The sequence below is a fragment of the Rattus norvegicus genome, chromosome 4 (assembly GCF_036323735.1).
Source record: "Rattus norvegicus strain BN/NHsdMcwi chromosome 4, GRCr8, whole genome shotgun sequence".
NCBI classification, from domain to species: domain Eukaryota; kingdom Metazoa; phylum Chordata; class Mammalia; order Rodentia; family Muridae; genus Rattus; species Rattus norvegicus.
Genome location: NC_086022.1, coordinates 4,600,489 through 4,624,285, shown reverse-complemented (window position 1 = coordinate 4,624,285; position 23,797 = coordinate 4,600,489). Strand labels below are relative to the sequence as shown.

General features: G+C 41.0%; 1 non-coding gene across 1 annotated transcript; it reads right to left on the bottom strand.

The window, feature by feature from the left end:
• Window positions 1–389: 389 nt before the first annotated feature.
• On the bottom strand, window positions 390–542 carry LOC134486906 (5.8S ribosomal RNA). The gene has a single exon (XR_010066335.1). It is a non-coding gene; the product is annotated as a 5.8S ribosomal RNA (ribosomal RNA).
• Between the last annotated feature and the right edge of the window lie 23,255 nt (window positions 543–23,797).

Here is a 23,797-nt window from a genome sequence, read left to right as displayed (position 1 = left end):
GCTGCCTTCCACCAGATCGGAGGCACGATGACCGACCCCGGAGATGCAGCCCCTCTGGCGTCCAGGCACCCAACCAACCCATGCCAACGCATCCACATGGTGGGGAGAGCGGGCGAGGACGGGAGTGGGAGCGGTGGGGCAAGCAGGAAGGAGCCACAAGGAGGTTGGCCGGTGCTCGGTGCCAGTGGATGGGGAGAATGAGGCCCGCTCAGCCCAACCAGGCGTGGACGAACGCTGGACAATGCCCACGTCTGTCCTTGGGGAGACGGACGGCCAAGAGGAGAGGCCCTGCGAGCAGAGTCCAAGCCGCGCGATGCGCCCATCCCCCAACCCCCCCCCCCCCCCGCAGCGGCAGCGAAACCGCAAGAGGGCGGCAATTGATCCTCAAGTGATTCTCAGACAGGTGTAGTCCAGGGAGGAACCCGGGGCCGCAACTGCATTCGAAGTGTCCATGATCAATGTGTCCTGCAATTCACATTAATTCTCGCAGCTAGCTACATTCTTCATCGATGCACGAGCCAAGTGATCCACCGCTAAGAGTTGTATGGCTATGTGGGGTGTGAGCGGACTTGTATGGGTGCTAACACTGGCACAAGCTCCCCCGCCCGCCCCTGCTGCACCGGAAGAGAGGGGCCAATGGCGAGGCGGTTCCACCTCAGGCCGGCCAGCGGGAAACTAAAGGATACATGTGAAAAGAAAAAAAAAGACAGGGTCGGGATCGGAAATGCGGGAAACAAGGGACATGGGACGCCGCTAACCCAGCACCCAGCGGCATTGGGCAAGGGAGGTGCTGGAGGCGGCGGCGGAGGCGGAGGCTGGCGCCCGGAGGTGTGGATGGAGGCAGAGGAGGGAGGGAGAGAGAGAGAATGGAGGAGATCCCTCAATGGACCAGACCTGACACCCTCCCCGAACCGCTCCATAACAATCCCTGCTTTTCCCGAAATGCTCACTTGGCTTGCAGGCTGTGGCACGGGCCACGATGGCGACCAGGACACAGGGACGCCCCTCCCGGTGAGAGGAGGGACTCACACAGGCCCAAGAAAGGACCAGACACCCCCTCGGCCTTCTCCATTAATGATCCTTCCACCGGTTCACCTACAGAAACCTTGTTAAGACTTTTACTTCCTCTAGATAATCAAGTTCCACCATCTTCTCAGCCCTCCCACAGGGCCATGGGCTGATGAGGCCTCACTAAACCATCCAATCGGCAGTAGCGAAGGGCTGTGTGTACAAGGGACAGGGACTTAATCAAAGCAAGCTTATGACCTGCACTTACTGGGAATTCCTCGTTCATGGGGAATAATTGTAACCCCAGATCTCCATCACGAATGCGGTTCAATGGGTTACCCTTGCCTGCAGGCATAGGGTAGGCACATGCTAAGCTAGGCAGTGTGGTGCACATGCAGCCGAGGACATCTAAGGGCATCACAGACCTGTTATTGTTCAATCTCAGGTGGCTGAACACCACTTGTCCCTCTAAGAAGTTGGGGGACGCCGACCGCTCAGGGGGTCGCGTAAGTAGTTAGCATGCCAGAGTCTTCTTCCTTATAGGAATAAACCAGACATATCGCTCCACCAACTAAGAACAGCCATGAACCACCACCCAGGGAAGCAAGAAAGACCTATCAATCTGTCAATCCTGTCTGTGTCCAGGCTGGGTGAGGATTCCCGTGTTGAGTCAAATTAAGCTGCAGGCTCCACTCTTGGTGCTGCCTTTCCGTCAATTCCTTTAAGTTTCAGCTTTGCAACCATACTCCACCGGAACCCAAAGACTTTGGATTCTCAGAAGATGCTTGACTATCATGGGAATAACACCACCACGAACCCAGTCAGCATCTGTTTAGTTATGTACCCCCATTTGTTTTACTTTTTCTTTCTCCATTTCTCTTTCTTTTTCTTTCATTAGGGGAGGGGATTGTTTTAATTCACATTTTAAATATTATCCCCTTTCCTGATTTGTCCTCTAGAAACCAGCTATTATTTCCCCTCATGCCTCCTGTTCTATGAGGGCAGTTCCTCAGTCACCCACTCACTCCTTCCAACCTGCCCATTCTGACAGTTCCCTACACTGGGGCATCAAGCCTTGACAGGACCAAGGGCATTTGCTCCCATTGGTGCCTGAAAAGGACATCCTCTGCTTCATATGCAGATGGAGCCATAGGCTCATCCTTGTGTGTTCTTGGGATGGTTGTTTAGTCCATGGAAGATCGAGGGCAGGGGTTTGGTTGGTTGATATTGTTCTTCTTATGGGGTGGCAAACCCCTTCAACTACTTCAGTTCTTTCTGTAACTCCTCTCTTTGGAACCTTGTTCTAAGTTCAATGGTTCACTGCAAGCATTCTCCCTTCTTCCCTCCCTCTCTGCTTCCCTCCCTTCCCATACCACTCTATGTTTGTATGTTTGTGTGTTTGTGTGTCTCTGTTTATGTGTGTGTGTTTCTGTCTGTCTGTGTGTCTTTCTGTATGTCTTTCTAAGTGAATGTCACTTTTCTTTTCTTAGATAAAGTGATGAGATAAAAGTCTTACCCAAGCTATGCAAATACGTCCTTTAGGCTGAGGCCAGAGTATGTTTTCCCTCTGTTCTACTATTTATAGACCTAATACTAGGAGCTTCTAGCCTCCATGTAATCCAACCTTCCAAGCTGACTGACTCAATATGGTTTCTCTTGGCATCTTCATGAGATATTCTGCTTGGACTCACATTAACTTGGACAATGTGTTACAATCTTCTGGATCCTTCTAATTCTCCAGCTTTTTCTGTTTTCCCCAGTGAATAGTTTGTTCTCTCAGAACCTGAATCTGTAAAAACATGTCCAGAAAACTTCCATAAACACATGCCACACACTACAACTTCTCTTTCTTGCTCTACTTCTCTCTGTCTTTCTTTTGTCTATTTTTGTCTCTCTTTCTCTACTCTTGTGCATTCTCTTATTCCTAAGCTGTTCTCATGTGAATTGGGCACATTTTATCTGTGATACTTTCTGTCACTTTTTTCTTTGAATTACTACTTTATCTGACCCTCAATTATATGACACTTTCAAACATGGCTACTTCCTTATATAAACTAACCTTACAATGTACAATCATTTTGCTAATATTTATCTACCTAGTTCTTACCTGGACCTATTGGTTGTAAAGAATTAACCTTTCAGGATGCCTATATTTATGGCAGAATCGTTCTGACCTTTCATATATGATGTCCTGTGTCTCAAAGATGAGGGTATTAGAATAAAATTATTTTACACATTTTGAAGAACGTTGAAAGATTCAACTTAAGTCTTATTTTATGATCCCATTAGCAGCCATCAGTCCAAAATACAAAATCACTAAACAAATCCTAGTTACATCAGGTAGGGTGGGAAGATATCCCAGTGATTAAGCAGGCAGGAAATGTTAGAGAGACATGGGAAGAAGATTGTTTATTGGTCTATATTTATCGCTTGCTCAGCCTGTGTTTTTATAAAAGCTAGAACAATAAACCCAGGAGTGGGACAACCTACAGGGAGTTGGGCCCTCCAACAAAATTATTGATCAATAAAGTGCCCACAGGCTTTTTCATAGGAGAATCTTATGAAGAATTTTTTCTCAGTTAAGATTTCTTCTTCCAAGTTATCTCTAGTTTTATATCACATTGATAAAAAACCTTCCTATATAGTTTGTAGGTGAGAGTTTGTGGATGTATATCTCTAAGCTTCTGTATTGAAGTGATATCATTAAAAATTTTACAAAAGAATGGCTAATAATAACCTCTGTGTGTGTGTGTGTGTGTGTGTGTGTGTGTGTGTGTGTTTCTTTAATCCCGCAGGCTTTCGCCTGATTCTCGGTACCGTGTCAGTGCGGGCATTGGGCATCGACAGTGTATGTCAGTGAAATTATGTGTGTACATGTGTTTCTGCATGCCCACAGATATTATATGTATCATAATAGGGTATTAAAGAGGACAATGACTTAATCTAAAGAAATGCTTTAGATTATAGCACACACCAGCAAGAAAACATTCCTTTTTTTGGCATGGGGTAGCAATTGGGCTTGCAACAATAAATTATGAAATATACTAGGAAGAGTGAAATAGCTCAGTAGGTAAAGATATTTGTTGCCAAGGCTGTTAACCTTGGTTTGGTCCTTGGGACATACACAATGGAAGGAGGAAATGAATGCCATAAATTGTACTCCGTCATCCTGTATCCCTGTACATATGTGTGTTCCGTTTCTCCCATTTCTGAAGCAAGAAAAAAATTACATACATGGAATTTCTGCCTAGTATTACAGAGCAACAGAACATAATATTGAGAATTAAAAAAAGAATACAAACATAGTTCATATGAAGGCAACTTGGTCTTACAGAGATAAACTAAACAACTCCTGGATAAAATAAGTTCAGACTCATGAACATGTATTACTCAGACTGGTGAATCAAAAAACTTAAATATGGGGCATGTAGATTCCAGAGACTTTTCCACAGTGGAATTGTGTAACCAGGGTGACCAGAAATAGCACTTGTATTTGTATCACTTAGATTTATAGGGACCTTTCCATACATGGTGGAGGAATAGGCATCTACACTGAAATGTACTGTATGTAACTAGAGAAATAAAACAAAATGTTCTCCTTTATAACCAAATCAGGAATACGACTAGGAGATTCCAGCTTTCTTATTCACATCATGAAATAGAATCAAGTGACCTTGTTCCAATATGATATTCTTCATTCTTTCTGAGATATGAGTTAGAGGATGAAAGAAAATACCCCAACAACTTGGGTTTAGGGTAATATACTAGTTAAAAATGTCTGGTGTATGAGTCCAAGGGGATCTGACATCCATCAGGAGTCCTGGAATACTTCCACTGGACTCTCCACAGTGGTTGCCTGTGCAGGATTTAGTTGCTGAATCAGCACTCATTTTTCAAATGTAGAAGACATCAAAATATAGACAATAGGGATCATGCTAATATTCATTTACAAAGCACCCCCACAAGTTTTCTATTGTCTTACTTGGAAAGGATAAATTTAAAAGAGTAAAACAGTATTATTATACTCAAGGAAAAAACTTGTGTCAAAGAAAGAAAACAGTAATTAAAGGCAAAAGTCTCTGTTTTTCAATAGAGTGACTATAAGGAAAAGAAGTACACTTTAAGCAGCAATTGTTGTTATCTTCTTCAAATTCATGGAGCATGAATGTTATAAAATGAATGATAAGATAGAATAACAATGTAGGGTTAGAAGCTAATTGAGAGAGGAGCAGAAATTAAAATCAAAGCTGCTCAGAGCATCAAAGAAGCCTGTGGTAAAACCAAATCTGTAGCAACACAATTGTAAGCAATACCCATTATGGAAAAGTAAAAGACAATTCAAAAGGCATATTAGTGTATATGATGGACACTTTTGTCAACTTGGATTTAGATGCCTCTAAATCTGGAGAGGTTTGTCTCCTATTGAGAAGGCAAAATGTTGTTCCCCTTCAGAAATATGAAGTAGATTGAATAATTTTACCCTCTTTGTCCTAGTAAAAAAAAATAAGGCCAGAAAATAATTTAAATTGTAAACATGTGTTTGGGGGGCTGTTTCTTTATTAAATTATGTGTGAATATTTGCCTGCATAGGGTTGCCTGTGGAGGCTAGAAAACGAAGGGTATTGGGTCCCTGAAACTGAAATTACCAGTGATTATGAGTCATCTTGTTCTTTGAATCTAACATGGGTCTTCTTCAGAAGTAGTACATGTTCTTAACTTCTCCGTCAACTCTCCAGTGTCCTGTAAAAATAAGTTAAAAAAAAATTTCTGTTGCCTAAAGACAAGGAGGCTGAATGAATATAATGATTCTGAGGTTATTTTTAAAGATGAAATTCATTATGATAGACAATGGGCATAATATATCTAAAACTAAGAAAAGATAAAGTGCAAACCATAAGGAACAGTGTGCTGTATGAGAGATGTTGCAGGGTAAAAAATGACATGAAACTTTCTAAAGAGGCTTGAGTCTGCTTATAAGGTCACAGTACTTTGTGTGTACATGTTTGTGTGGGGGCACATGTGTCTGCAGTTGCATGTCCATAGGTGTGAATAAGGAGGTCAAAGGTCAATACTGGGTATCATTCTCAGTCACTCTCGACTGTATTGATTTTGTGATGTGGTCTCAAGCTGACCATGGAATTACCAATTTAGCTAGACTGGGGCTCTGTCAAGCCACAGGGTTTCTTTCTTCTCCATTTCACAGGCACCAGGATGATTAGCTTGGAACACAGTCCCATGACTTTTTACATGTTCTCTGGAGACTGCACTCAGATCCTCATGCATGTATCAGAAATAATTTAGCAGAGGTGCGACCTCTTTCTGGCAGTGGCCATGTAGCTGCTGCAAGGAATAGCATATGAGTGCTTCAGTGACAGGATTCTACTATGGCAAGTCCATGGAAACCACTTCTCAGTTGACAAGGTAAATTTGGTGGCCTTAATATTTAGTACCAAGTTTGCATGCCCTACAAGCTCTCCATTCCTTCATTGTACTGCATAAAGTCATTATCAAAACTGTAGCACTTCATCAGTCATGGACAAGGCCATCTGGAGTCACACAGACTAAGTCACTGTGGATGATTCTACATTTTTCTCAAAACTCTTTCAAGGCATAAAATGTTCTTCACCTCTTTTTGTATCTATCAATCCTCCAGATGTTACCATAAATCCTGGGAATTTGAGACTTATAATCATATCTTTAGAGAAGTACCCAGTCACACTGAGCAAGTCTGTGTCAGTTGTGGAGAGAGGTAGGTCCTGCTTACATAACTGTTTTTAAGAAGCTATATCTGATCAGTAGAGACATGGAAAATGCAGACATTATGTTGGATTGATAGAGACTTGAAAATGGCTCTTAGAATGATTACATCTTACAAAGATCTATATATTAGAAAGATGTCTAGAAGATCTGCTTTGTAAAATGAACTTGTCTGTCTGCAATTAAAAGGGAATTATGATAGGAGATAATAACTAGAGATAGTTTACCAACAAATGTTTAATTCGGCCTCTCACTATGCATAACTATGTAACTATGTTTGCTACCAGACAGGTATGTCTTCCTGTTTACAGGACAAGCCTGGCCAGACATCTCTTTTGTCTTGCTGAAATTGTGCTTTTTAATGCAAAATAAGTTTAGGTGGTGACTGATCCAAGGAATGGGAGAAGGAGGAAGGGGAACTATTGGGGGATTTGTGTAAAGATAGAGCTTTTGAAATGTGGATATTATGATTTCTTTTAATAATGTAGGCAATGATATCACTGCTTGGGTAAGCACAATTGTTATTGTATAAATATAGAAGGCTCAAGTTATTTGTGGCCACTTGCCTGAAAATCAAAAGATGATCAGTGTCTTCACTTTTGTTAACTCCCCTTCTCCATCTCAGGACCTAAACATTATAGCTAGAACTGGCATTGGCATCTTCTTGGTTCCTAAATTTTAATTTTTTAAAAATTTTTATTAGATATATTTCTTTTCTTATATTTCAAACATTATTCCCCTTCCCAATTTCCTGTATGCACCCATTCCCTCCCATCCCCCTTCCCCATACAGGTATTCCCCATATATATCCACTTTATTCCCCCCCACATTCCCCTGTATTGGTGGTCCAACCTTGTCAAGATCAGGGGCTTCCCCTTCCCCTGGTGCCCCAACAAGTCTATTCTCTGCTATATATGCGGTTGGAGTCCTGGATTATTCCATGTATAGTCTTTTGGTCCTGGTTTAGGCCCTGGAAGCTCTGTTTGGTTGGCGTTGTTGGTTTGATGGGGTTGCATGCTCCTTCAACTGTTTCAATATTTCGTCTAATTCCCTCCAAGGGTTTTGTTCTCAGATCAGTGGTTTGCTGCTAGCATTGACTTCTGTATTGGACATCCTCTGGATGTGTCTCTCAAGAGAGATCTATATCTGGTTCCTTTCAAGATGCATTTTATTACTTCATCAATCGTATCTAGTATACATATATATACATATATACATATATATATACATACACACATATACATATATCCCCTTTTAAGGAGTGGGAGCATCTGAATTTTGGTAATCCTTCTTCTTGAGCTTCCTGTGGTCTGTGGATTGCATCTTGGGTAATTCAAGCTTTTTGGCTAATATCCACTTATCAGTGAGTGCATACCAAGTGTGTTTTCCTTTGATTTAGTAACCTCACTCAGGATGATATTTTCTAGTTCATTCCATTTGCCTATGAATTTCATGAAGTCATTATTTTTGATAGCTGAGTAGTACTCCACTGAGTAGATGTACCACTTTTTTTAATCCATTCCTCTTTTGAAGGGCATATGGGTTCATTCCAGCTTCTGGCTATTATAAAGAAGGCTGATATGAACATAGTGGAACATGTGTCTTTGTTGTATGTTGGAACATCTTTTGGGTATATGCCTAAGAGAGGTATAGCTGGGTTCTCAGGTAGTGCAATCTCCAATTTTCTGAGGAAACTCCAGACTGATTTCCAAAGTGGTTGTTCCAGTTTGCAATCCCATCAGCAATGGAAGAGTGTTCCTCTTTCTCCACATCCTCCCCAGCATCTGCTGTCAACTGAGTTTTTTATTTTAGCTTTTCTGAATGGTGTGATGTAGAATCTCAGGGTTGTTTTGATTTGCATTTCCCTGATGACTAAGGATGTTAAACATTTCTTTAGCTGTTTTTTGGCCATTCGATAATCCTCAGCTGAGAATGATTTGTTTGGCTCTGTACCCCATTTTTAATAGGGTTATTTCACTCTCTGGATTTTAACTTCTTGAGTTCTTTGTATGTTTTAGGTATTACCCCTGTATCAGATGTAGGATTGTAAAGATGTTTTCCCAATCTGTTGGTTGCCATTTCATCCTATTGACAGTGTCTTTAGCTTTACAAAAGCTTTACAGCTTTATGAGGTCCCATTTGTCGATTCTTGATATTAGAGCATGAGCCATTGTTGTTTTGTTCAGGAAATTTTGCCCAGTGCCCATGTGTTCGAGACACTTCCTCATTTTTTCTTCTCTTAGTGTGAGTGTATCTGGTTTGATGTGGAGGGCCTAGATCCACTTGGACTTAAGCTTTGTACATGGTGATAAAAATGGATCAATTTGCATTCTTCTACATGCTGACCTCCAATTTGTTGAAAATGTTATCTTTCTGCCATTGGATGGTTTTAGCTCCTTTGTCTAAGATCAAGTGACTATAGGTGTGTGGGTTTATTTCTGGGTCTTCAATTCTATTCCACTGTTCTATCAGTCTGTCTCTGTACCAATCCCATACAGTTTTTATGAAGATTCCTCTGTAATACTGCTTGAAGTCAGTGATGGTGATTCTCACAGAAGTTCTTTACATGTTGAGTATAATTTTCGCTATCCTGGGTTTTGCAAATTGCTCTTTTTATCTCAATAAAGAATTGAGTAGGGATATTGATGGAGATTGTATTGAATCTATAGATTGCTTTTGGCAAAATGGCCATCTTTACTATATTAATCCTGCCAATCCATGAGCATGGAAGACCTTTCCATCTTCTCAGTCCTTCCTCAATCTTTTTCTTAAGAGACTTGAAGTTCTTGTCATGCAGATCTTTCTTTTGCTTGGTTAAAGTCACACCAAGATATTTTACATTACTTGGGAATATTGTGAAGGGTGTCATTTCCTTAATTTTTTTCTCAGCCTGTTTATCCTTTGAGTAGAAGAAGGCTACTGAATTGTTTGAGTTAATTTCATACCTCGGCACTTTGCTGAAGTTGTTTGTCAGGTTAAGTAGTTCTCTGGTGGAACTTTTGGGGTCACTTAACTATACTATCATATCATCTGCAAATAGTGATAATTTGATTTCTTCCTTTCAAATTTGTATCCCTTTGACCTCTTTTCACTGTCTGATTGCTCTGGCTATGACTTCGACTATTAGATTGAATAAGTAGGGAGAGAGTGGGCAGTCTTGTTTAGTTCCTGATTTTAGTTGGGTTGATTCAATTTTCTCTCCATTTAGTATGATGTTAGCTACTGGTTTGCTGTATATTGCTTTTACTATATACAGATATGGGACTTGAATTCCTGATTTTTCCAGGACTTTTATTATGAAGAGGTGTTGAACTTTGTCAAATGCTTTTTCAGCATCTAATCAAATGACCATGTCATTCTTATTTTTGGGATAGTTTATATAGTGGATTACATTGATGGATTTTTGTATATTAAACAATCCCTGCATCCCTGGCATGAAGCCTACTTGATTATGATGGATGATCATTTGGATGTGTTCTTGAATTCTGTTTTAACACATTCAAGGGTATTTTTGCATCAATAATCATAAGGGAAATTTGTTTGAACAGTACTAGTATGAGGTCTTCTGTGAAGGTCTGGTAGAATCCAGACCTGAATCCATCTGTACCTGGCCTCTTTTTGGTTGGGAGACTCTTAATAACAATAACTGCTTCTATTTCTTAAGAGTTATGGGGGTGTTTTAATGGTTCCTGATTTGACTTTGGTACCTGGTATCTGTCTAGAAAATTGTCCATTTCCTCCAGATTTTCCAGTTTTGTTGAATATAGGCTTTTGTTGTAGGATGTAATTTTTTTTTAATTACTTCAGATGCTGCTGTTATGCCTCCCTATTCATTTCTGATTTTGTTAATTTGGATACCCTTTCTGTGATCTCTGGTTAGTCTATGGGTTTATCTATCATGTTGATTTTCTCAAAGAACCAGCTCTTGGTTTTGCTGATTCTTTGTATACTCATTTTTGTTTGTACTTGGTTGATTTCAGGTCTGATTTTGATTATTTCCTGCCTTCTACTCCTCTTTCTTTTTGTTCTAGAGCTTTGAGGTGTGCTGTCAACAGTGGCCCATAGAATTGGGGGTGATTTGTAGGGAACGTTTTGGGTCTCCTTGGGTATTCCATTGTCTTTATAGGTGATATCTTCTGCCCTAATGTGGTCTTTATCTGGTTGGCTGTTTTATCCACTACCTCTAAGGAGAGATCTCCTTAGTTGGATGGGGGAAGGTGGAGTAAGGAGAGAGGCAGGTGGAAGCTCCTTTGTTTTTTTAATGGAGTCCTGCCCTGGGGGGGGGGAGCAGACAGACTGTTTAGTGACTCCTTTGAAGCCTTGGGGGTTTTCTTCATCAGCTCAGCCACAGGGCACATCCCCTAGGTGATACAGGACTTAGAAGTTTGACCACTTACCCCACTTACCAACACTGCCACAGGGTGGGTGTTGGGCTGTGAAAAGCTGCAAGAACACTGCCAGGGGAGGGGTGCAGGAACTGAGGAATTTTTTTTTTAATATTGTGTTTTTGTGCTGGTGTCTGTTACAGAAAAGAGGAAAACGGTTTGTCCAATGGGAACATTCCCTTGGCCTATTGGCCTTGGTGGATTCCACAGGAGTCCAAAAGTTTAAGCCTTCCTGCAGATTAAAGAATGAGCAGGTGCCCTGTGTCTTTAAGTGTCTGCTGCTTTATCAGGTTAGATAGGGAGTCTGCCAAACTGATTGCAGGCTGTTTTGCATGCTGTCAGGATTTAGACAGGGGCTAGAGGGACCTTCAGCCAACTCCAGAGAGTATCTCTGGCCAGGAGCCTTCAGTTGCCCCTTCAGCTTGACCTAAGCTTGAGATGGTGCTGAATGAAAACTCAGCAGGAAAAGATAGGTTGCTAGTCTCCAGAGTTGGGGGAGGTGACTCACCTTCCCACACTGCAGTTTTGTTGATCATTGTTCCAGCACTACATTGTAGGGCTCTGGTGCCAGAGTGCTCTCCACAGTGATCTCTGACCAGGCTGGCTAGTTGTGTGGGTACAGATAAAGGGAGAAAGATCTCAGGCAGGGAGGGGGAACCTTTTTTTGCCACCCCAAGTGCTGGTCCTTCTCCTTACCCCCACTGCCAGCCACTTTGATTACCTGGGCTGGGCTGAATCAGCAGGGGACTGACTAGCCAGTGAGGAGTGCAAGGGAGATTCTGGCAGTGATGATTTCCAGAGAGCAGATCTCATCTCCAAGTGGCAGAGTAACAGCTCTTATAACAGAAGCTCATAGACAATGGAATAATTTCTGCACGCCTTTCATTGTGCTTAAATAGTTTTGTGAATGGGTCAGTGTCTGACAGAAGGAACTTCCTATTGGTTTGTCCTGAGAGCTTGGGAAAACCTCCTCATATACTTATTTGTAGGTGTGGTCCTGCTTCCACCTCTGACCTGTCTTGAGCCTACATGACCTGTGTTGAAGGGGCTTGCAGCATTGCCCTACATGACTAGTCTGTCTCAAACCTCTGAAAGGGGTCTTTGGGGGGACCTGTTATCCTGGGAAATTGGGAAGGCACCAGCAGTCCCCTTTAAGTGTCCTGGGGCTTCAACCTATCTCCAGCAGGAATCAGGGTACCTTTCACTGCCTGCCCCTCTAGTGAATTACATTGAAGGATTTCCATATATTCAACCATCTCTGCATCCTTGGGATGAAATCTACTTAATCATGATGGATTATCATTTTGATGGTTGCTTGGATTTGGTTTGTAAGAATTTTATTGAGTATTTTTGCTTTGATATTCATAAGGGAAATTCCTCTGAAGTTCTCTTTCTTTCTTGTTTTTTTTTTGTGTGGTTTAGGTATAAGCATTGTTGGTATCAAGTGTTGTCTTTAGCAGTAACACCATACAGTCCCAGAAGACGTTTTGGCTCAAGTCTCACCTCCACCTGGGCATCTTTACCTCACAGTACAAATAAAAGCAGATTCCCTCCACCCTCACTCTCTTTTCTGTTCTTTCTCTTGAAAGAGCGTACCCCAAAACGGGGAACTGCGTCTCTCGCTCCGATCGTGGGGTGGGGCGCCCCCAGGAATCACGAGAAGCCATTCTTGATGTAACAGCAAGAGGTAGCTTTATTAACGAGATCCCAGGTCTTAGCGGGATCCCGGGTCGACACGTATCTCACACAGGAGACAGAGGAGTCGACCCCGAGCTTCCAAACTCGGGGGTTTTTATAGCGGAGGTAAGGGACATTCGCGAGGTTACACATGATTGGTCAATTCAAAAGGTGCACGGTTACTTTCGGCGCAAAATGACATCAGCAAGGAGTATGTGTTATCTAGCAGCTCGGCAGGCAGGTAGGGTGGCTCATCTCACTCAGGGGGGTGAAAGAAGGGGAGGGTGTCCTTGGGGAAGGAAGGATGGTCAGTGTCCTTGGGGCTGATAGCTGGTTTGGCAAGTCCTATCTCTGGCTCTTCCTCAGGCACATCCGGCCCTGCACATCTGGACTCTGACAATGAGCAACCTTTATGAAACTCTAGTTCTACACTCTGGCCCCTTCCCCTTGTATTTAATAAGGTAATTATTAAATCTCACCACAAGAAACCGTGTTGGTATTGGTTTCGTGTGCTCTTTCTGGACGGGCGCAGCCAATATTTAACAGCAACAAGCATAATTATGGTTTCATAGAAGGAATTGGGTAGTGTTCCTTCTTTTTCTATTTTGTGGAATAGTTTGCACCATATTGGTATAACATCTTCTGTGAAGGTCTGATAGAATTCTGCACTAAACACACCTGGTCCTGGGCTTTATTTGATTGGGAGACTTTTAATAACCGCTTCTATTTCTTTAGTAGTTATGGGACTGTTTAGATGCTTTGTGTGATCCTGACTTAACTTTTGTACCTGGTATCTGTCTAGAAAATTATCCACTCAATACAGATTTTCCAGTATTGTTGAATATAAGCTTTTGTAGTAGGATCTGATCATTTTCTGAATTTCCTCAGATTCTCTGGTTATGTCTTACTTTTCATTTCTGATTTGTTAATTTGGATACTCTGTGCCCTCTGGTTAGCCAGGCTAAGGGTTTATGATCTATTTTGTTGATTTTCTCAAAAAACCAGCTCCCACTTTTGTTGATTCTTTGTATATTCCTTTTTTGTTTCTACTTGGTTGATTTCAGCCCTGAGTTTAATACAATTTCCTGCCTTCTGCTCTTCTTGGGTGCATTTGCTTCTTTTAGTTCTAGAGGTTTTAGGTGTTCTGTCAAGGTGCTAATGTATGCTCTCTCCAATTTCTTTTTGAGCTGTGAGTTTTCCTCTTAGCACTGTTTTCATTCTGTTCCATAAGTTTGGGTACGTTGTACCTTTATTTTCATTAAATCCTAAAAAGTCTTTAATTTATTTCTTTATTTCTTCCATGACCAATTATCATTGAGTAGAGTGTTATTCAGCTTCCATGTATACGTGAGCTTTCTGTCACTATTGTTGTTATTGAAAACAAGCCTTAGTCCATGGTAATCTGATAGGATGCATGCAATTATTTCAATCTTGTATCTGTTGAGGTCTGTTTTGTGATCAATTATATGGTCAGTCCTGGAGAAGGTACCATGAGGTTGTAAGAAGAAGGTATATTCTTTTGTTTTAGGATGAAATGTTCTATTAATATCTGTTAAGTCCATTTGGCTCATAACTTAGGTTAGTTTCTCTATGTCTCTGTTTAATTTCTCTTTCTATGAGCTGTCCATTGATGAAAGTGGGGTGTTGAAATCTCCCACTGTTATTGTGTGACATGCAATATGTGCTTTGAGCTTTAGTAATGTTTCTTTTATGAATGCAAGTGCCCTGGCATTTGGAGCATAGATATTCAGGACTGAGAGTTCATCTTGTTGGACTTTTACTTCGATGAATATGAAGTCCTTCCTTATCTTTTCTGAAAACTTTTAGTTGAAAGTTGATTTTATTCGATATGAGAATGGCTACTCCAGCTTTTTTGTTTGGACCATTTGCTTGGGAAATTATTTTCCAGCAATTTACTCTGAGGTAATGTCTGTCATTGTCACTTATGCAGTTTCTTTTTTGCAGCAAATACTTAGTCCTCTTAAAGTATCCACTCTGTTTGTCCATGTGTTTTTATTAGAGAAGTGAGTCCATTGATATTTAGAGATATTAAAAATTAGGATTGTTGTTTCCTGTTTTTTTTTTTGTTGTTGTTGTTAGAGGTGGAATTATATTTGTGTATTTCTTTTCCTTTGGTTTTGTTGCAAGAAGATTACTTTTGTGCTTTTTCTAGGGTTAGTTTTTCCCCTTGTGTTTGAGTTTTCGGTCTATTATTCTTCGTAGGACATAAATACCTATATTTTTTTTATTAACTTGAGTATTTCTTATATACATTTCCAGTGTTATTCCCTTCCCCGGTTTCCGGGCAAACATCCCCCTCCCCCCTCCCCTTCCTTATGGGTGTTCCCCTCCCAACCCTCCCTGCATTTCAGCCCTCCCACCAACAGTCTAGTTCACTGGGGGTTCAGTCTTAGCAGGACCCATGGCTTCCCATTCCACTGGTGCTTTTACTAGGATATTCATTGCTACCTATGAGGTCAGAGTCCAGGGTCAGTCCATGTATAGTCTTTAGGTAGTGGCTTAGTCCCTGGAAGCTCTGGTTGTTTGGTATTGTTGTATATATGGGGTCTCGAGCCCCTTCAAGTTCTTCCTGTTCTTTCTCTGATTCCTTCAAAGGGGGTCCTATTCTCTGTTCAGTGGTTTGCTGCTGGCATTCGCCTATGTATTTGCTGTATTCTGTCTGTGTCTCTCAGGAGCGATCTACATCCGGCTCCTGTCGGTCTTCACTTCTTTGCTTCATCCATCTTGTCTAATTGGGTGGCTGTATATGTATGGGCCACATGTGGGGCAGGCTCTGAAGGTGTTCCTTCAGTCTCTGTTTTAATCTTTGCCTCTCTATTCCCTGCCAAGGGTATTCTTGTTCCCCTTTTAGAGAAGGAGTGAAGCATTCACATTTTGATCATCTGTCTTGAGTTTCATTTGTTCTAGGCATCTAGGGTAATTCAAGCATTTGGGCTAATAGCCACTTATCAATGAGTGCATACCATGTGTGTCTTTCTGTGATTGGGTTAGCTCACTCAGGATGATGTATTCCAGTTCCAACCATTTGCCTACGAATTTCATAAAGTCATTGTTTTTGATAGCTGAGTAATATTCCACTGTGTAGATGTACCATATTTTCTGTATCCATTCCTCTGTTGAAGGGCATCTGGGTTCTTTCCAGCTTCTGGCTATTTTAAATAAGGCTGCGATGAACATAGTGGAGCACATGTCTTTTTTATGTTGGGGCATCTTTGGGTATATGCCCAAGAGTGGAATAGCTTGATCCTCAGGCAGTTCATTTACCCATTTTCTGAGGAACCTCCAGACTGATTTCCAGAATGGTTGTATCAGTCTGCAACCCCACCAACAATGGAGGAGTGTTCCTCTTTCTCCACATCCTCTCCAGCATCTGCGGTTACCTGAGTTTTTGACCTTAGCCATTCTCACTGGTGTGAGGTGAAATCTCAGGGTTGTTTTGATTTGCATTTCCCTTATGACTAAAGATATTGAACATTTCTTTAGGTGTTTCTCAGCCATTAGGCATTCCTCAGCTGGGAATTTTTTGTTTAGCTCTGAGCCCCATTTTTTAATAGGGTTATTTGTCTCCCTGTGGTCTAACTTCTTGAGTTCTTTATATATATTGGATATTAGGCCTCTATCTGTTGTAGGATTGGTAAAGATCTTTTCCCAATCTGTTGGTTGCCGTTTTATCCTAACCACAGTGTCCTTTGCCTTACAGAAGCTTTGCAGTTTTATGAGATCCCATTTGTCGATTCTTGATCTTAGAGCATAAGCCATTGGTGTTTTATTCAGGAAATTTTTTCCAGTACCCATGTGTTCCAGATGCTTCCCTAGTTTTTCTTCTATTAGTTTGAGTGTGTCTGGTTTGAGGTGGAGGTCCTTGATCCACTTGGACTTAAGCTTTGTATAGGGTGATAAGCATGGATCGATCTGCATTCTTCTACATGTTGACCTTCAATGGAACCAGCACCATTTGCTAAAAATGTTATCTTTTTTCCATTGGATGGTTTTGGCTCCTTTGTCAAAAATTAAGTGACCATAGGTGTGTGGGTTCATTTCTGGGTCTTCAATTCTATTCCATTGGTCTATCTGTCTGTCTCTGTACCAATACCATGCAGCTTTTATCACTATTGCTCTGTAATACTGCGTGAGTTCAGGGATAGTGATTCCCCCTGAAGTCCTTTTATTGTTGAGGATAGCTTTAGCTCTCCTGGGTTTTTTGTTTTTCCAGATGAATTTGCAAATTGTTCTGTCTAACTCTTTGAACAATTGGATTGGTATTTTGATGGGGATTGCATTGAATCTGTAGATCGCTTTTGGTAAAATGGCCATTTTTACTATATTAATCCTGCCAATCCATGAGCATGGGAGATCTTTCCATCTTCTGAGGTCTTCTTCAATTTCTTTCTTCAGAGTCTTGAAGTTCTTATTGTACAAATCTTTTACTTGCTTTGTTAAAGTCACACCGAGGTACTTTATATTATTTGGGTCTATTATGAAGGGTGTAGTTTCCCTAATTTCTTTCTCGTCTTGTTTCTCTTTTGGGTAGAGGAAGGCTACTGATTTATTTGAGTTAATTTTATACCCATCCACTTTGCTGAAGTTTTTTATCAGCTTTAGTAGTTCTCTGGTGGAACTTTTGGGATCACTGAATTATACTATCATATCATCTGCAAATAGTGATATTTTGACTTCTTCTTTTCTGATCTGTATCCCCTTGACCTCCTTTTGTTGTCTGATTGCTCTGGCTAGAACTTCAAGAACTATATTGAATAAGTAGGGAGAGAGTTATTCAATAACTATATTGAATAAGTAGGCAGCCTTATCTAGTCCCTGATTTTAGTGGGATTGATTCAAGTTTCTCTCCATTTAGTTTAATGTTAGCAACTGGTTTGCTGTATATGGCTTTTACTATGTTTAGGTATGGGCCTTGAATTCTTATTCTTTCCAGGGCTTTTATCATACAGGGGTGTTGAATTTTGTCAAATGCTTCCTCAGCATCTAATGAAATGATCATGTGGTTTTGTTCTTTCAGCTTGTTTATATAATCGATCACGTTGATGGTTTTCCATATATGAAACCATCCCTGCATGCCTGGGATGAAGCCTACTTGATCATGGTGGATGATTGTTTTGATGTGCTCTTGGATTCTGTTTGCCAGAATTTTATTGAGTATTTTTGCGTCGATATTCATAAGGGAAATTGGTCTGAAGTTCTCTTTCTTTGTTGTGTCTTTGTGTGGTTTAGGTATAAGAGTAATTGTGGCTTCGTAGAAGGAATTCGGTAGTGCTCCATCTGTGTCAATTTTCTGGAATAGTTTGGGTAGTATTGGTATGAGGTCTTCTATGAAGGTCTGATAGAATTCTACACTAAACCCGTCTGGACCTGGGCTCTTTTTGGTTGGGAGACGTTTAATGACTGCTTCTATTTCCTTAGGAGTTATGGGGTTTTTTAACTGGTTTATGTGTTCCTGATTTACTTTTGGTACCTGGTATCTGTATAGGAAATTGTCCATTTCCTGTAGATTTTCAAGTTTTGGTGAATATAGGCTTTTATAGTAAGATCTGATGATTTTTTGAATTTCCTCTGAATCTGTAGTTATGTCTCCCTTTTCATTTCTGATTTTGTTAATTTGGACACCCTCTCTGTGTCCTCTCATTAGTCTGGCTAAGGGTTTATCTATCTTGTTGATTTTCTCAAAGAACCAACTTTTGGTTCTGTTGATTCTTTCTATGGTCCTTTTTGTTTCTACTTGGTTGATTTCAGCTCTGAGTTTGATTTTTTCCTGCCTTCTACTCCTCCTGGGTGTATTTGCTTCTTTTTGTTCTAGAGCTTTTAGGTGTGCTGTCAAGCTGCTGACATATGCTCTTTCCTGTTTCTTTCTGGAGGCACTCAGCGCTATGAGTTTTCCTCTTAGCACAGCTTTCATTTTGTCCCATAAGTTTGGGTATGTTGTACCTTCATTTTCATTAAATTCTAAAAAGTTTTTAATTTCTTTCTTTATTTCTTCCTTGACCAGGTTATCGTTGAGTAGAGCATTGTTCAATTTCCACGTATGTGTGGGCATTCTTCCCTTATTGTTATTGAAGACCAGTTTTAGGCCGTGGTGGTCCGATAGCACGCATGGGATTATTTCTATCTTTCTGTACCTGTTGAGGCCCGTTTTTTGACCCATTATATGGTCAATATTGGAGAAAGTACCATGAGGAGCTGAGAAGAAGGTATATCCTTTTGCTTTAGGATAGAATGTTCTATAAATATCTGTTAAGTCCATTTGGCTCATGACTTCTCTTAGTCTTTCTATGTCTCTGTTTAATTTCTCTTTCCATAATCTGTCCATTGATGAGAGTGGGGTGTTGAAATCTCCTACTATTATTGTGTGAGGCGCAATGTGTGTTTTGAGCTTCAGTAAGGTTTCTTTTACGTATGTAGGTGCCCTTGTATTTGGGGCATAGATATTTAGGATTGAGAGTTCATCTTGGTGGATTTTTCCTTTGATGAATATGAAGTGTCCTTCCTTATCTTTTTTGATGACTATTAATTGAAAATTGATTTTATTTGATATAAGAATGGGTACTCCAGCTTGCTTCTTCCGACCATTTGCTTGGAAAGTTGTTTTCCAGCCTTTCACTCTGAGGTAGTGTCTGTCTTTGTCACTGAGGTGTGTTTCCTGTAGGCAGGAGAATGCAGGGCCCTCGTTGCGTATCCAGTTTGTTAATCTATGTCTTTTTATTGGGGAGTTGAGGCCATTGATGTTGAGAGATATTAACGAATAGTGATTATTGCTTCCTGTTATATTCATATTTGGATGTGAGGTTATGGTTGTGTGCTTTCATTCTCTTTGTTTTATTGCCAAGACGATTAGTTTCTTGCTTCTTCTAGGGTATAGCTTGCCTCCTTATGTTGGGCTTTACCATTTATTATCCTTTGTAGTGCTGGATTTGTAGAAAGATATTGTGTAAATTTGGTTTTGTCATGGAATATCTTGGTTTCTCCATCTATGTTAATTGAGAGTTTTGCAGGATACAGTAACCTGGGCTGGCACTTGTGTTCTCTTAGGGTCTGTATGACATCTGTCCAGGATCTTCTGGCCTTCATAGTTTCTGGCGAAAAGTCTGGTGTGATTCTGATAGGTCTGCCTTTATATGTTACTTGACCTTTTTCCCTTACTGCTTTTAATATTCTTTCTTTATTTTGTGCGTTTGGTGTTTTGACTATTATGTGACGGGAGGTGTTTCTTTTCTGGTCCAATCTATTTGGTGTTCTGTAGGCTTCTTGTATGCCTATGGGTATCTCTTTTTTTAGGTTAGGGAAGTTTTCTTCTATGATTTTGTTGAAGATATTTACTGGTCCTTTGAGCTGGGAGTCTTCACTCTCTTCTATACCTATTATCCTTAGGTTTGATCTTCTCATTGAGTCCTGGATTTCCTGTATGTTTTGGACCAGTAGCTTTTTCCGCTTTACATTATCTTTGACAGTTGAGTCAATGATTTCTATGGAATCTTCTGCTCCTGAGAGTCTCTCTTCCATCTCTTGTATTCTGTTGGTGAAGCTTGTATCTACAGCTCCTTGTCTCTTCTTTTGGTTTTCTATATCCAGGGTTGTTTCCATGTGTTCTTTCTTGATTGCTTCTATTTCCATTTTTAATTCCTTCAACTGTTTGATTGTGTTTTCCTGGAATTCTTTCAGGGATTTTTGTGATTCCTCTCTGTAGGCTTCTACTTGTTCTCTAAGGGAGTTCTTCACGTCTTTCTTGAAGTCCTCCAGCATCATGATCAAATATGATTTTGAAACTAGATCTTGCTTTTCTGGTGTGTTTCGATTATCCATGTTATTTTTGGTGGGAGAATAGGGCTCCGATGATGCCATGTAGTCTTGGTTTCTGTTTCTTGGGTTCCTGCGCTTGCCTCTTGCCATCAGATTATCGCTAGTGTTACGTTGTTCTGCTATTTCTGACAGTAGCTAGACTGTCCTATAAGCCTGTGTGTCAGGAATGCTGTATACCTGTTTTCCTGTTTTCTTCCAGCCTGTTATGGGAACAGAGTGTTCTGCTTTCGGGCGTGTAGTTTTTCCTCTCTACAGGTCTTCAGCTGTTCCTGTGGGCCTGTGTCTTGAGTTCACCAGGCAGGTCACTTGCAGCAGAAAAGTTGGTCTTACCTGTGGTCCCGTGGCTCAAGTTTGCTCGTGGGGTGCTGCCCACGAGCTCTCTGTGGCGGCAGCAACCAGGAAGATCTGTGCCATCGTTTCCGGGAGCTTCAGTGCACCAGGGTTCCAGATGGCCTTTGGTGTTTTCCTCTGGCATCTGAGATGTGTGCAGAGTGCAGTCTCTCCTTATTTCCCAGGCGTGTCCGCCTCTCTGAAGGTTTAGCTCTCCTTCCCACGGGATTTGGGTGCAGAGAACTGTTTATCCCGTCCGGTCCTTCAGATTATGGTGGCGTCTCAGGCGCAGCGGTCCTCCTGCTCCTGGGCCCTCCTCTGCATGAACTCAGAGGCCGAGTACAGTTTCCTCTTGGGCTAGGGATGTGGGCAGGGGTGGGCAGTGTTGGTGGTCTCTTCCACTCTACAGCCTCAGGAGTGCACAACTGATCAGGCGGTGAGGTCTCTCTCCCACAGCGTCTGGGAGCAGAGAGCCATAAATACCTATCTTAAAGAAATACAGCACAGCACAGGTAAGGAATAGAAGCCCTTAAAAGGAAACACAGAAATCTCCTGAAGAACTACAGGAAAGCACAAACTAACAGGTAAAGGAATTGAACAAAGTCATCCAGGAATTAAAAATGGAAATAGAGACAATAAAGAAAGCACAAAGGGTGACAACCCTGGAGATGGAAAAAGAAGGAAGAAGATCAGGTGTCAGAAACACAAGTATTTTCAATCAGAAATCAAGAGATAGAGGAGAGAATCTCATCAGCAGAAGATAACAGAAAACACTGACACAACCATCAAGGACAAGGTAAAACGCAAAAAGCTCCTAACCCAAAATATTGAGGAAATCCAAGACACAATGAAAAGTTCAACCCTAAGGAAAGTAGGTATAGAAGAGAGCTAAGATTTCCTACATAAATGTCCAGTAAATATCTTCAACAAAATTATAGGAGGAAATTTCCCTAAAGAAAAGAAAGACATGCCCATAAACATACAAGAAGTTTACAGAACTCCAAATAGATTGACTGGAAAGGAAATCTGTCACATCACATAATAGTCAAAACACCAAATGCACAAAACAAAGAAAGAATATTAAAAGCAGTAAGGGAAAATATCAAGTAACATACAAAGGCAGACCTATCAGAATTACACCAGACTTCTCACCAGAGACTATTAAAGCCAGAAGATCCTTGGCAGATGTCATACAGACCCTAAGAGAATACAAATCCAGGCTACTCTATCCAGCAAAACTGTCAATTAACAAAGATGGAGAAATCAATATACTCCATGACAAAACCAAATATACAAAGAACCTATGCATTTATTATGTGTATCTAACTGTGTGTCAGACAGACATCTCTATACACATGTAAATAAGTTACATATTTACTAAATTACTCAAAAACATTTTACAATATTCAAGTATTCATATGTACACACATGCCTACATATATACACATACACAAGTGTGGCTGGTATATACCCATGGGTTAGGTGTCTTTTTTGCACATCTGTCTTTATAAATGTATGTGGTCTGGGTGGGGTGTGTGTGTGTGTCTGTGTGTGTCTGTGTGTGTGTGTGTGTGTGTCTGTGTGTGTCTGTGTGTGTGGCATGTGTGTGATGTGTATATATTTATGTGTGAATGCACACCCTTTTGTGTGGAAACACATGTGAAAGTCAGAGGAAAAGGTCATGTGAAGGTTCTCACCCCTTATCTTGTCCTGGGCAGACTCTATTGCTACTACCACTGAGTAGTCAAGGCTACCTTGATCAGAAGAATCCAAGACTTATCTTCTTTTCTCTTTCCACCTTACCATATGACCTGTGGTATCCACATCAACCATGCCCATGCTTATTTCATATGGATTAGTTTTTGATATGGTGGCTGTTTGTGGCAAGGTCTTTTCCTTAATGAATAAAGATTTCAGGGCACCAATCACTGGACATATACTTCCAGGTTAGACTTCCAGGTTGGAGGGAGAAAGAGAGGATGAGAAAAGGGACTTGGGATTGTTGGATTGTGGGAGAATTTGGGGTAGGTGATATAATGAACTAGAACCTCCCACTTAGATTTCTGATCACTCAGGATCACCCACTGAAGGATTTCATTTACTATGGCTTACTAATAAGGATATTAGTAGTTGTACCCAGTGATTGAATTACCTGTTGATTCTAAACTAAGTTTGTGTGGTGTTTGCCATTACACAGCTTCTCAACTGATTTCCAGAGATAGGTACAGCCCCACTCCCACCCCAAACCCCCACACCCGCCAGCTGATAAATTTGGATGCTCAAATCTGAGGTTTGTCATGGTAGTGACTTTCTAAGGTGACATAGCAAATTGGGTGAAGAGATTTCTGGATCTACAGGCCAGAAAGTCTGTCAAGATGAGAACAGCCCACCAGGGCCAAATGACCCGTTGGTGCCATGTGACCTGCTGGTACATGGGGTAATATGGGATGGTGCCCTCTTCAGTATTTCATGCTGCAGGTGTTCAAATTCAGTTTGAACCAAAATGAGTACTTTGGTATTAAAGCCTAAGTTTTAACCAATAACAATATTCCAGCACTGACATTATATTTCATAGCATAAAGCATCTTATGGGATCTGTACGGTTCAGAATGAGTTCTCTGTATTTGATCTTTTCACAAGATTCAACCCAACTCCCAGCTCCTTTGGAGGTCACCAACTATACTATAGGCTGTTCTCCTATGGCACCAAACCTGGGCATAAAATGTAAAATGTTATCAGGTTGATTGAACTCCAATGAATCCATTTGCTTTCACTTTCCTCTTTGTTCAGCCACTGACGGCTTTTGGTTG